General features: G+C 36.7%; 1 pseudogene; it reads left to right on the top strand.

Moving 5' to 3' along the window:
• Positions 1 to 10,199: 10,199 nt before the first annotated feature.
• LOC101580107 overlaps positions 10,200 to 13,637 on the top strand; it is a 6,646-nt pseudogene continuing 3,208 nt past the window's right edge.

The following is a 13,637-nucleotide window of genomic DNA, read 5'->3' as shown; positions in this document are numbered from 1 at the left end:
CCTTTGACGTGTTATAGCTAATTTGTTCTGACAATAGCTAATTCACTTGATATTACATAATTGTTACTACTTCTCTGTAATCCAATACTCAGATTGCCTTGTAACATTAACAAAAGTACATTCCCAGAGAACTTGATTGCTGGACTAATTATACTATGTCCTTCTTTCCCAAATTAACCAAGATAGTCAGGTGCTGAGTTAGTGACAAAGGATTATAATTAGCTATGCCCTAATTACATCACTGAAAACCAACTAAAGAGATCTTTACAGCAATAGTGTCTTTAGAGTCTTAGCCACAGACCTTGCCATAAAATGAAACAAATAACAGACACATGAAAAGAAAAGGCAACAAAATGCCTCCCTAAGCTCTTAACTACCACAAAATCAACCCAGGGGGCAATGGTAGGCATAATAGCATGAACAACCACCCAAATTAGTAGAGAGAATAGCACAAGAGGTTAGAAAACAAAGTCAAGAGTTTTTACGCAGCAAGATAACAGAAGATATAGCTATTGTCCTTCTTTCTTTCTTTCTTTTTCAGTAACAGGGATTGAACTCAAGTTCTTGAGCTTGCCAGGCAGGTGCTTAGTCTACTGAACTATATCCCTGTCCTCAGAAGATGTAACTGAACAAATATTGTAAATATTAACCAAAAAGAGGCAGGGACTTTGAGAAACACTAATAAAAGGCTAGCTGAGCTAAATAAATGATGCAAACATGTACAAGCAGTTTCCAAAGAATTAGAGTCCATGAAAAAATTTCAGTCAGAAATCCAGAAGATTGAAAATTATATTGATAGTTATGGGCATCAGAACCAATCAAGGTGAAGACAATGATGCCTTCAATGACATCTACTCAAAGACGCTTTAAAAAATAACAAAAGAGCATGAAAAATGGATGCAACAGCTACTAGACGATGCAAGGAAGGCTAATGTTTAAATACTTGGAATAACTGAAAATTCTCAAGACAACATAAATGACATAAGAATGTATTCAAAGAAATAATTCCAGTAAACTTCCAAGATACAAAGGTGCTTTGGTTCAAGAACACCTGTTTCTGAACAGTTTGGTTGCTCAATTAAAGCATTTGGCAAAACTTCATTTTTGTTTGTGAATTCTACATCAGGTGATGAATACAACCATAGCCATCATTCCCATGCAAACATGAATTTGGCCACCTTTTCCAGAATTGTGGAAAAAATTAAGTATATAAACTGAAGTACCACTATATAAGAAATAAACGTGCAGGTAAGTGAGGCAGATGAAAACTCAAATAGCCATCACCAAAACAGAACATATCTGTGACACATTATACTCAATGTACCAGTAGTCCATTGCAGGGATAAAATCTTAAATGTTGTTAGAATCATATATAAAGGCAAATCCATCAGAAATATGCAGATTTCTGTACACAACTCTTACAGGCCAGAAGAGGTTGGAGTGACTTGTTTCAAGCCCTAAGAGAGCTTCCCACCTCAACTCGTGCATCCTGCAAAATACATGGAAATTAAGCAATACCCTTTTAAGTATTCAGATGAAATTAAACAAGAAATTAGACAGTTTCTATAATCAAATAATAATGCCAGTGTGACATACTGGAAACTATAGGACACAATAAAAGCAGTCCTAAGAGGGAAGACATAGTGATAGGAAAAGGTTTTATGAAGAAAGCTTAAGCTTAAGCATCTTAGTGTTTCACTTATATGAAAAAATTAATATATAAAGTATGAAATAAAAGATAGATAATAGGAAAGAGAAAGAGAAAAAGAGGACTATTGCAATCCAACATAGACGATGTACCAAAAGTGTTTTGGTTTAATATAATTGTCTTAAGTGTTTTACATATTCTTTGTAACACTATTCAAAATAGCCAAAATATGAAAGGATTTTTAACATCCTCCAGTGGATAAGTGCATAATAAAAGTGTGTATAGAAAATTTAATATTATTCCTATATGAAAGAAAGGAAATCATCCATTGGCTCATAGGTTAACTTTGAGTACATTATACTATGTAAAATAACCCTGATCCAGAAGGACAAATACTATATAATATCATTTATGTGACATATCTAAAACATTCAGATTCACAGAAGTAGAGTAGAATGGTGGTTGCCAGTGACTAGGGAAAGGAGGAAATGGGAAGACATAAGCTAAAGGGTACATGCTAAACGTTCATCACTGTGGTGAAAAATGCCTGGGTATAGCAAATCAAACTAAATTTATCTTGGCAAAGGATGTTAGTAGTTTCAGTTTAGACGTTTCAGCTGGCTCCATTGTTTCTGGGCCTGTAGTGAGGCAGTAAATCATGATGGAAGCGCTCAGCAAGCAAAGCCACTCATCTCATCTGGCCAGGAAGCAGAGGGAGGCATCACCCAGCCTTCATAAAAGGTAAGACAGTCTTAGGCATTCTCTACCTAAGCCCTACTCCCATGTCGTAAATTTCACCCACTTTCTAACAACCCATTGAGCTTATTTCAGAATGTAACAGTCTTGGGAAACAAGCCTTGAGCACAAGAGCTTTGGGGAAACATTCCAGATCCAAATGATTGATTGCAGGGTACAAGATTCAATATGAGTAATGCGACATAACTAAGTTCTAGAGATCTGCTGAGCAATGTTATGTCTATAGTTACTGAGCTGTATTGTACACCTAAACACTTTCAGGAGGGTGCATTCCATGTTATACATTCTTATAATAAAAATGAAACGAAATGAAGGAATGAGTAAATGGGTGATCCACCTACTACTTTGTGTTTTAAGGAGATGGGTAAAATAATGATGCATATTTTCTTAGTGTTATAAATGTTAGAATCTACTTACAATAATGACAACTTGGACAATGATCACTGCTCACCAGGTATGATTCTAAAATATTAAATATATATATATATATATATATTCAGCTCATCCTTATAACTCTATAGCAGGAATAAAGTCAAATACCTTTATCAATAGGGGCAATAGGAACACATGCTAGACAGTACTGTGCTGAGCTAAAGGCCCTCTACTGAGCAATGAGTCCACACTAGATCACTGTGGTGAGCAGAGGTCTATTTGTACTGAGAAGAAGGTGAATTTTAGAGATTTGTGGATGTAATTAATTATCAGCCAGATGGAAGCATTTTGGTACTGTAACAAATGATCCACAGGTATGTATCAGTCTTTGAAGATAATATTACTGTTTCATAGACAAATGTATGAGTTCTCTAAGAGTTGAATGCCTTCTTCTAAGACTATCAAGTAAAGGGGGAAATACATGAAACCAGGTAACCTTACTCCAAATTTCTTCTCCTATGTGCCATGTATCATATTCGCAGAGAAAATATTTAGCCTTAAAATTAATAAATTATTATTCGACCACTGACGTATATCAGGTTTTGCAGAAGGCAAGATGTGGAGGATTCAAATATAAAGTGGACTATCAAAAGCTGTAAGGTTCTAGCCAAAAGTGCTAAAAATAGAAGAAGACGTTGACTTAGTGATGGAGATATTTCTTCATTGAACCCAAAGTAAAAAATGTGTTGTTTGCATGTATTAGCTGAAAAATTGCTCCAATTTTCCATTATGTTGTATCAGAAGGCTGTAGTTTGAAAAAAGAAATTGTAAAATTTCCAGTAACATCCCCAGGGGTGCAGCAGAAGTAGTTCCAATTGCACCTTGGCCAAAAATCTCTTTTCATTTTGGAAGTAGATGATTACCCATGATTGGTGATGGTAGCTAATGATGGCAGGGGAAAACAAGATCCGTTGTGCCAAGAATTCTTCTAAAAGAACAGTAACAGAAAACAAATGCAGTGTTTTTACCTGTCCCTTCTCAATTTTTCAGTCATTCCCCACAGTGGCATTCTTCCTGGCACCACTTTCAACTCCACAGTATTGGTTCCCCAGACAATGGCACCAGGGATTTGTGTTCAAGGCTTCTGTACCTAGAGTAATTCTTACTTAAAACAGATCAACATTACTATTTGGAAATAAAATGTGTCACTGCTTTTTGTTACTGGATTAACCATTCTTTATATTTAAAGTAGTAATCTCAATAATTCTGAGTACCTCCTATAAAACCACTTAAGGTGATAAAATCCTTAAGATTGGGATAACAATTTATTTGAATGGAAGTATATAAAAGCTACAGGCATAATGATTTTAGTAATTCCACGTTATTTTAAACAAAATATTCTGGTAACTTTATTATGAAGCTTAGAAGATTTATATTTTTGTGTTTCCCAAATATTGAATAAACACAATGAATAATTTGATCAACATTTAATAAACTGGAAGACTATCAACTAGGGCTCAGGAATCAAATCCCGGAACACTGGCTTTCACTTTAAATGATCTCCAGGTGGCTGTTAGCCATTTGCCACATGAAAAAGCCTGACACTTCTTGGGAAACAGACTCCAACTATTAAAGAAGAAAAGAAAAGGCACACTCAGTAGAAAATAGACAATGTTCTGCTAAAAGGCTATGTTATTTTGCCAAAAAAAAAATTCAATCTCTGCACAAAATACCTCTTCTCGTGCCTTTTGATCTGATGGAGCACTTGTCCAAATGGATGGGCTCCCTAAAGGGAAAACCCATTTCAAACACTGAGGAGCTCTAACAAATGTGAAGCACTCAACCTCGGGCTTAAATATCCCAAATGGTCTCTTGCTGGTAACATGAGAACAAAATCAGTGTTTCACTCAGAAAACAGCTTTCTTGGCTTTTATCTCCTGTTCCATTTGTGCATTTATATGAAGATCAGTCATCAACTTGAATGTGATTTAGAATCTCAGTACAAACAAAGAGACACTAAACACTTTCAGGCCCTCTAAAATTTGTATTCAGACTCTTCTTTTCTTTCACGGAATAATCACAGTCCCATCAGTATTCGAGGGATTTGTGCACACAGACTGTCTCTGTCAAAACTGTAGCAAATTAATGCATTCCAATATAGTTTGGTTGTGCAAATTATTGCCTTAGAAAGAGATATAATGTGGTATTTTGACACATGCCATTTTATATGAAGGATGATCTTTTTTTAATTTTTTAAGCATTTTTGTTTTAATTCAACCATTTGAAAATTTGGTAAATAAAATTTAAATTTAAAACTTAAGAGAAACAAGCACAAAAATAGTCATTTAAATTTATACAAAAAGGAAAGAAGAAACCAAAAATCACTATTGTACTATGTCCAGGCGAAACACATAAGACTTTTTAAGGCACAGGGATTTTGGATCTTACTTTTTGACTTTTCCAACTGATAAATAATATTCATAGCATTTATTCATTCACTGAGACTTAACAACATACATTGCTTTCTTTCATTACTTTGCCAATTTTCTTCAAAGAAAATTATTATTTCAAGCTCTTCATAAATCCTGTAACCTCTACACGCTTAGGTTCCTCATTGGGAATAGAGGAATAACAATGCCTAGCTGTGGAGCTGGTAGGAAGGTTAGAAATAATATATGAAAATCACCTAATAGTGCCTGTAACATAATGGAAGCCATCATTATTATTATTACCCAAAAGCTATATCTGGACATGTAAATTGAAATAAAACACTGAGGCAGTTTTCAGACTAATCCATACGTAAGAACACATTTTCTTACAGATTCAAGGTAATTGAGGTAAATGTTAGAACATTTATTTGAATTATCAAGATACATAAATTGTTTCAATTTTCCACTTTACATGTCCAGATATGGCTTTTGTGCACAGCCTCAGAAAAATCTCGAGACTTTTAAAACTTTGTCCATTACTGAAAGCCCAAACCAATAAGTTTAACCAACCTTGATATGAAACTACTAATACACTGCAGGACAACTTCCATTCCTTTACTACAGCTCCTGCTTCAGATATCAAAAAACAAAGCTAATCTAATATCTAGTCCCAATAAGTATTTCTCACATAATTTAAATCAATAAATTTGAAAATTGTTTGAATGAGTAACATAACAATGAGCCCTTTTCAAAAGATATCCTTGTTCTAAGCCATTATAGCATAACCTTTTAGAGAATTTTAAAGGAAAGAAAATGAAATCTACCCAAAAGAGATAAACATAAACTTCTCTACATACCAAAAGAGTTTTAACTGTATTTTTGTTTCTTAGCAGCATCTCAGCAACAACAGCTAGTAGGACTACTGCAGCAAATCTTCCTTCTCCAAAGAAAAATTTTAGAAAAAGAATTCTTAATTGTCTTTCATATGTAGACAGGCCTGTTGAAATTGCTTGAAATATATAAAATGCAACACATAAATGAAACTATTGAATAAAGTGTGTGATCTAGAATTATCAACTCTATCTTTATTTGCAAAAAATAAGAGAAGCACAGCAACATGGTACTGTGGAGTTTGCACTGAACCAAACTTAATGTTTTAACCTATCAGGGCACTCATTGATCTTATCCATATAACAATCTTATTATAGCATAATCTCATCTATATAGTAATCAGGCTAGATTGATCTCCTTTTTGTTCCCTGAAGATATGACATTGTACAATTTTGTCGTAACATCTTTATCATGTAGTTTACCTATGGTTTATGATGAAAAAATATAATACAAATTTAATTTTACAATTATTTTCATTATTAAATGGATCTTCGTTGAGACTCTGCAGATTATGTCAGCAGATACAAAAAGTGAGGAGTGTGTTCAGCTACATTACTGGTATCAAGAATGACGGGGAATAGAAAAAGTCTAAGAAATAAAGGAGTTCAAAAGAATAAGACAGTATGATTGAGACTGACCATACAAAACCACCAGAAAGAAAACTATTTTTCCCCAAGGCAAGTCAGCTAGAAAAGACAAGCAAGCAAGAAGACATCTTCTGTTCCAGGTTGAACAGAAAGGGATTTGACTTGGTTAAGAGGTAGAGGGGGAAACCTCCGAGAAACCCACTAAGTCAGAATTTAGGTAACAAAAGAGCAAGTTGAACTTCAAAGTTTGGGATGAATCTCAGAACCAGCAAGGAAAAGGCAAGTATGTTACACAGAACTATGGAATGAGTGATCTAACTAACATGGAAAGGATCCTTGTAGGAACAGTAAGCAGCCTGTGAAGAAAGCACTTAGTAAAGTCAGTCCACATTAATTCAAAAAGTAAAATATTGAAGCATTATTCATCATAGTTATGCCATGGAATCACTAGAGATGTCTTTTGATGAAAGAATGAATTAAAAATGTAGTGTGTACATAAATATAACATTAATGAGTGGGGGAAAGGGACAAAATCCTGCCATTTGCAGCAGTGGGATAGATCTGGAAGGCACTCTGTTAAATGAAAAAAGCTGGGAACAGAAAGACAAAACTTTTATATTCTCATTCATGTTGATCATGGACCAGTGGTATGCAGAGATTAGTTGAGGGTCAGGGATGTAGCTCAGCAGCATAGTGCCTGCCTAGCAAATACAAGGTCCTCAGTTCAATTTCCAGGGCCACAAAAGCAAACAGTGAAAAACAAAAAAAAAGAAAAGAAAATTAAAGATCATAAGTTAGTAGAGAATAAGAAGGACAGGCATGAGAGATATAAGAAGATAGATAGTGAATAGGCAGATAATGGATGCCAAAATATAGTTAAGGAGGAAGTACTTCTGATTTATATAGCATGGGAATGTATTTATAGCGTAAAACACTTATGGTTTTTAAAATAACTAAAGAATAATGTAACTTTTGCCAACACAGAGAAATAATAGTAATTAAGAAATGTTAATTATCCTGATTTGGTCATTAGCTGTCATATATGTATTGAATTAGAGTACTATAACCAATACACAAGTACAACATTATATGTTCTTTTTTATTTATTTGATTTGTGCTACCAGGGATTAAATATATATTCATTTAAAATAAAAATACATCATAGTTGTTATTCACCACATATCTACTGCAAATTTTTGTATTCAGGATCTTCATTATAATAACTGACCTATTTAGTTCATTTTATATAATTTTTGCATCTTGGAGTCTCATTTTTGTGTCTTTAGTTTGCATTTGAACTAGATTCCTCTTTGATCCAATAATAAGACATGGTGTCCAAGACAGTTTCATGAGAAAGAAATACTGTTCATCCAGCTACCCTGACATCCTGAGAAATGGCAGTAAGATAGGATCACAAGTATGAAGGAGCTGTGCTTGAGAGTTATAGAAATGTTGAGTTTTAAGTGGAAGTGTAATCTGGGAGCAGTTTCGGCCCAAATAAGTATCCAACCCTACGTGTTCAGAGATCAGTTTTCTCTAACAGCAGCTTCCCTGTTGAATATCTTTTTTAAAGTTCCCATACAAACACCATACTCCTCTCGCTGACGTTGCTCCCTCCTCCTGAGCTACTGCTCACTTCACCACTGTGTTCACCTGGACCTTTGTAGGCAGTCCCTGCAGAGGGACTATAATGACAGTGACAGATGAATGCAGAGTGGGCTATACTTCACTGGTTTGCTTGGTCCCTTGGTTCACTGCAACACCTACAAACAGATTTCAAGCAAGAGAAAAGTACGTAACAAGTTTTCTTTAATACCATTTGTCTCTACTTTCCAGAACACTGCCTTCTTGTAAACTCCACTTATCTTAAAATAAAACTAACCACTCCAGGGCTTGGTGTCCACCTGGATCACAGACCTGCTACCAGCAGGAAAGACATTCTATTTATCCATTAACTCTAGAACAATGTCCTGTAGGCCATCGACAGGTCAATTATTATTATCATTATTATTATTATTATTATTATTATTTTTTTTTTTTTTTTTTTTTTTTTTTAGTACAGGGTCTCACCTGTACGATCACTATGATCGGATTCGTAGTGATTCTCCTGTTTTCAGCCTCCTAAGTGCTGGGATTACAGGTATGCGCCACCACACCCAGTCTCAATCACCCTCTCAGCGCACCCCGGGGGTGGGGCCAGCACTGCACATAGAGGATCAACCCCAGCGGCTGCACTCTGCAGGCGCTTTAGTCCACTGAGCTATCTGGCGGGCCCATAACAGGTCAATTATTTATTACTAACAACATTCAACATTTTATAAGAATAATTTGGTAGGAGAAGTTTCTCACGGACACCTCTTGTTGAACTCCTGCTGGTGCAAACTGCATGTATAACTATCTGTGCTCCAATAGGATTGGTCAGAACAACATGAAACAGTCAAGATGTAATTTATGTAATAGAAGCCTATAATACAGTTGGGAGTGTTGGAGAATAAATATTGGGGAGGAAATGCTGCTGGTTTTAAGAAGAACAGAGACTCAGGTTCACAGGGAGCCCTCAGTGAAGGACCTGAGCTGCCTATAACAGTAGCCTCAGTGGTTCTCCAGAAGTGACCCATCCCATCCCTACCAATACCACATATCTGTCTACAGTCACTACTGAAGAATAATGGCTCCTTCTCTCCTACTTTCCAAATATTACACACATTTCTTTTATTGTCATATTTTAATATGAAGCCTATAAGAAGAATCTAGGAAAAATAATTCTAGATAGAGGCTAGAAAGATTAGGATCCTTCTGAGTATCATTCAAATACTTGTCTTGAGTGTTCAGAACCCATACTTTTTTCAGAAGCCAGATTATATTTACAACATTTAATTTTCTGAGCACTAAAAGTTAAAAGTAATGTTTGTACCTCAGTTGACAAATTTGTCCTTTACATGAGTAAAAGCATTTACTTCTTTTCCTCTAGAAGAAAAACATGTGCTTCTCCAGTCTCATAGTTAATTACATCCAAATTTGTGGATGTGCATCCTAATCCTAATCCTAACCCAGTGAAAACTTTGTTACTGAATACTCTAAGCAAAGGAGTTAGGACTAAATTAAATCCCTCACAACATAAACTGTGTAAGGCCGGGGAGATAGCTCAGTAGAATAAGTGCTTGCCTCACAAGCATAAGGGCCTGAGTTCAATCCCCGGTTCTACCAAAAAAAAAAAAAAAAAAAAAAAAAAAAAAAAAAAAAAAAAAAAAACTGTATATGTTGAAACCCTCCATTCAATGATTGTATCTAGATACATGATCTTGAAAAAAAAGCAGCTCAGTTTAAATGAGGTAGTAGGAATGTGACCTAATCTATTAGGACTTGTGTCCATATGGAAAGAGGCAAAGATAACAGGGGCTCGTGTGCACCAAGGAAAGACCACTTGAGAGAAAAGGGAGAAATATGGGTGTGTGGTACCACTCTTGTTTTCGCATTCCACTCCTGTAATCAAATGCCTGAAATAATCAACTTAAAATGGATAAAGACTTATTTTGGTTCATGGTCTTAGAGGCATCAGCCCATGGTAAGTTTCCCCATGTCTTTTGGGCCTATGCTGAGGCACCATATGATGGTGGAGTGTGTGATTCAGGAAGCCATTTGCCTATGGCAGCTGGGAAGCAGAGATAAAAGAAATGAAGAGCCAGGGTTCTAATATCCCCTTCCAGGGCAGTCCCCCAGTGACCTAAAACTTCACCCTAGACCCCATTTCTTTCAACAGTATCAAGTTTGGGACTATAGGCCTTTGAGGAACAAATAAGAAACAACTACAGCAGTTCTCATTTCTGTAACTGGTCATTCCTTCTTCTAGTACTGTTGTATGTTACAGGTCAGTGTCGAAAGAAACGACGAAAAGACCTGATGAACGTAGCTTCAGAGGTCTCACTGAGATTAGTCTCTCTCCATGTGAGCCCAGAGCCTCAGAAGCATCTCACATTTATTGAGGGCTAAAGGCAGACTAAGGAATGTGCATAATTGCCTAAGTGACTACAAACTACTATCTCTATTGCCTTCCACCATTTGCCTAACACTAGGTTCACACACATGCTAGCTGATAACATCCTAAGCAAGGGATCAAAGGACAGGGCGTCTGCAGGTGAAGCTGTTATCTGCAGCCTTGAATCCCAGCTTTCTGGCAATTTGCAAACAGACAGCAACTCTCCTTGGGCTCTGTCTATTGTTCCCTGCTCTCTTGGGACATCAGACTTTTGGCTCAAAAACTATATTTCTACACAGTACTTATTCCATATTGTTTATACCATTAGCATGTTTTAATTCCTGCATGATCTGAGCCTTTCTTGGCCTTGTCTCTTAAGTCTTATTACTATTCCCCATTAGTTTTTATTTTTGGTCATAATAATGCCAAAAAATTTAAAAGATGGTTCTGCATTCTTTTCCTTACCACAATTGTATAGTAGAAACATTTCCCCTTAATGACCAGGATCAATCCAGAGAGTAATTCTTTTATTTTCTTGTTGATTTAATGGCTTGAGGAAACTGAAGAACCCACATGGCAATTCCAGTTTCCAATTAAATGGAATTATTCATAGTTTCCTGGTATAGTTGTTCCTTTTAGAGGAAATATCACTTATAGACAGCAAGAAGAGGAAGTATAACTTTGTGAGAGGATTGTGTGGTGTATGGGAGAATAAATCTACTTCAATCTTTTGGCTATTGGATTCTGGTATTCTGGCTGTGGATGAAATAATATCATATATATGTTCACTTGTTAAGGGCATTCATTGCCTCCTGTGTGACAACTCCTGGAATCCATGGGTGTTTTCACTCAGACAACTTTATTTATCTAATAGGTAATGTCACTGTGTGATCAAGTCCCCTGCATTTTTGAAGGGTTATGTAATAAAAACAGAGACCCCTAATCCATTCCTGCTCATGTTTTACAATATATTCCTTGGCCAAAACAAGATTATCTGAGTTACCCTGAGGCATTCAGTGAGACCTGTAGGATGATATTGGAGGAAGCGTGGCGGGCCAGAAAGGCAGAGAGGATATTTTATTCTGATGAAGACAAATTGTTTTCTCCTCCCTAAGAGAACAGAGCCAATCTGTCGCCAGGTGTCTGGCTGATCCTACCAGGCAATGGGGCATTACCAGGCTCTGAAAAGTAAAGCCTGAAATTGGCAGGCTTTCTATTCAGTAGCAAGGACAGAAAATTCACTTTTGATAAAAGTAAATTCAAGAGTTTGACTCAATGCATAAAACCCTCCATTCTTAAAGTCATGGCCACTGTTTTCATCTGCCCTATAAGAAACATAGGAATGGTAAGGGGATGGAGCTGCCTAATTTCCATGGAATAGAGTATTTTATTTGTCTAATATTCAAAAGCCTCACCCACAGGGCTTACTTTAGGTGACCATTCATGTGTCACATGCATATTCGGTCACTAAATCCTCAGTCTGTGTGTCCTATCCACCACCCCTTCCACAAACTACTTTCTCACCAACTCTACAATTGTATGAAGGTCCAGCCAAATAGCTCAGCAGATTAAAGCACCTACAAGCAGGCACAGGGGCCAGGAGTTTGATGCCCCAGCCTGCTGTACTGGGCATGCCCCCAGGGCGTGCTGAGATAGCAATTGAGACTGGGTGTGGTGGCAGGCACCTGCAATCCTAACTCTTGGAAGGCTATAAACAGGTGGATCATTATGAGTCTGATCTAGTAGTGAGACCTTGAACACCCTGTAGACCCTTCCCTAAAATACAGGAAAAATAAATAAATAAAATTGTATGGTGTAAAAATTCTTGAGCCTCTGAACAAAAGGTTAACTTGGTGTACTCTAGATACATACTTCCAACTATCTCTTCAGATAAATAAGCGGAAGTTCTACCCACAAGGCTCAGAGAACATTACAGCTGGAGTAGCTGACTCTTGAGTTGTGCCAGCATATTATGCAGAAGAGGAATCTGTAAGTGGAACCAAATAGCCTTCCCTCTTTTGTCAGCTAGTTACAGGCAATGCCCTCAAAGGATATAGGTGTGAGTTCATACACTGGCAGCAGTGTAGCAAGAGCAGGGATATAAGCATTTAAGCCACTTGCACTTAATGATGTTTTCACTTCATGCTAAAGGCTCATCACATATATCTGCTTCTACATGGTGAGACAGTACTTTTGCTCAAGTCCAATTCATGACTTTCATAATTACATGAAACATAACTCATTGCAAGCAGCTTACATGCCATAGTCTTATTAAAACAATAAAAAAGGATAAAGGAGCATTACGGTTTTCTCACAGACCTCCACTGACTCCTACCCATTCAGCTACCTGGGAACAAGAAGATCAAATATTGATTTTAGGGATAGGTCCTGGAGATTAAAATTCAAATTTGGGGTACCAGGAACCAAACTTACAGCCTTGCACTATCCAGGAGGTGTAGTGCCACTGAGCAACCTCTGTGGCTTAGGACCTGGAGATTCATTTAAGACTGCACCCTTAGCCTCTACCACCATAGCAGGAGCATGTTGAGTCTTGGAGAGCCTTGGGAGCTTCAGTGAGCTGCTCAGGAGAAGAGAGACTCTGACCCCCACCAGAAGAATTGGAAATGTACCTCAGCAATATATTTGCACCCATATTTACAGAAGCACAATTTGTCATGGCTAAAACTGGGAAACAACCCAAATGCCCATCAACTGAGTAATGGATAAAAAAGATGCGGTATTTTTACACAATGCAGTAATACTCAGCTATAAAGAAGATAAACTCGAGGATTTTATAGGTAAATGGATACAACTAGAGACCATACTCATAAGTGAAATAAATCAGACTTGTATGTGTAAACATTGTATTGTCTCCCTAGTGTAAGAAAATTCAACTGATACAATAGATACTGTGAAAGGAAAGGAAACTGCTGAAAAGGAAAGAACAACTAGGATAAAGGAAAGGAGAAAAGAAGGAA

This window comes from Octodon degus, unplaced genomic scaffold (assembly GCF_000260255.1).
Source record: "Octodon degus isolate 3935 unplaced genomic scaffold, OctDeg1.0 scaffold00081, whole genome shotgun sequence".
Lineage (NCBI taxonomy): Eukaryota > Metazoa > Chordata > Mammalia > Rodentia > Octodontidae > Octodon > Octodon degus.
This window is presented reverse-complemented; position numbering and strand designations above follow the sequence as displayed.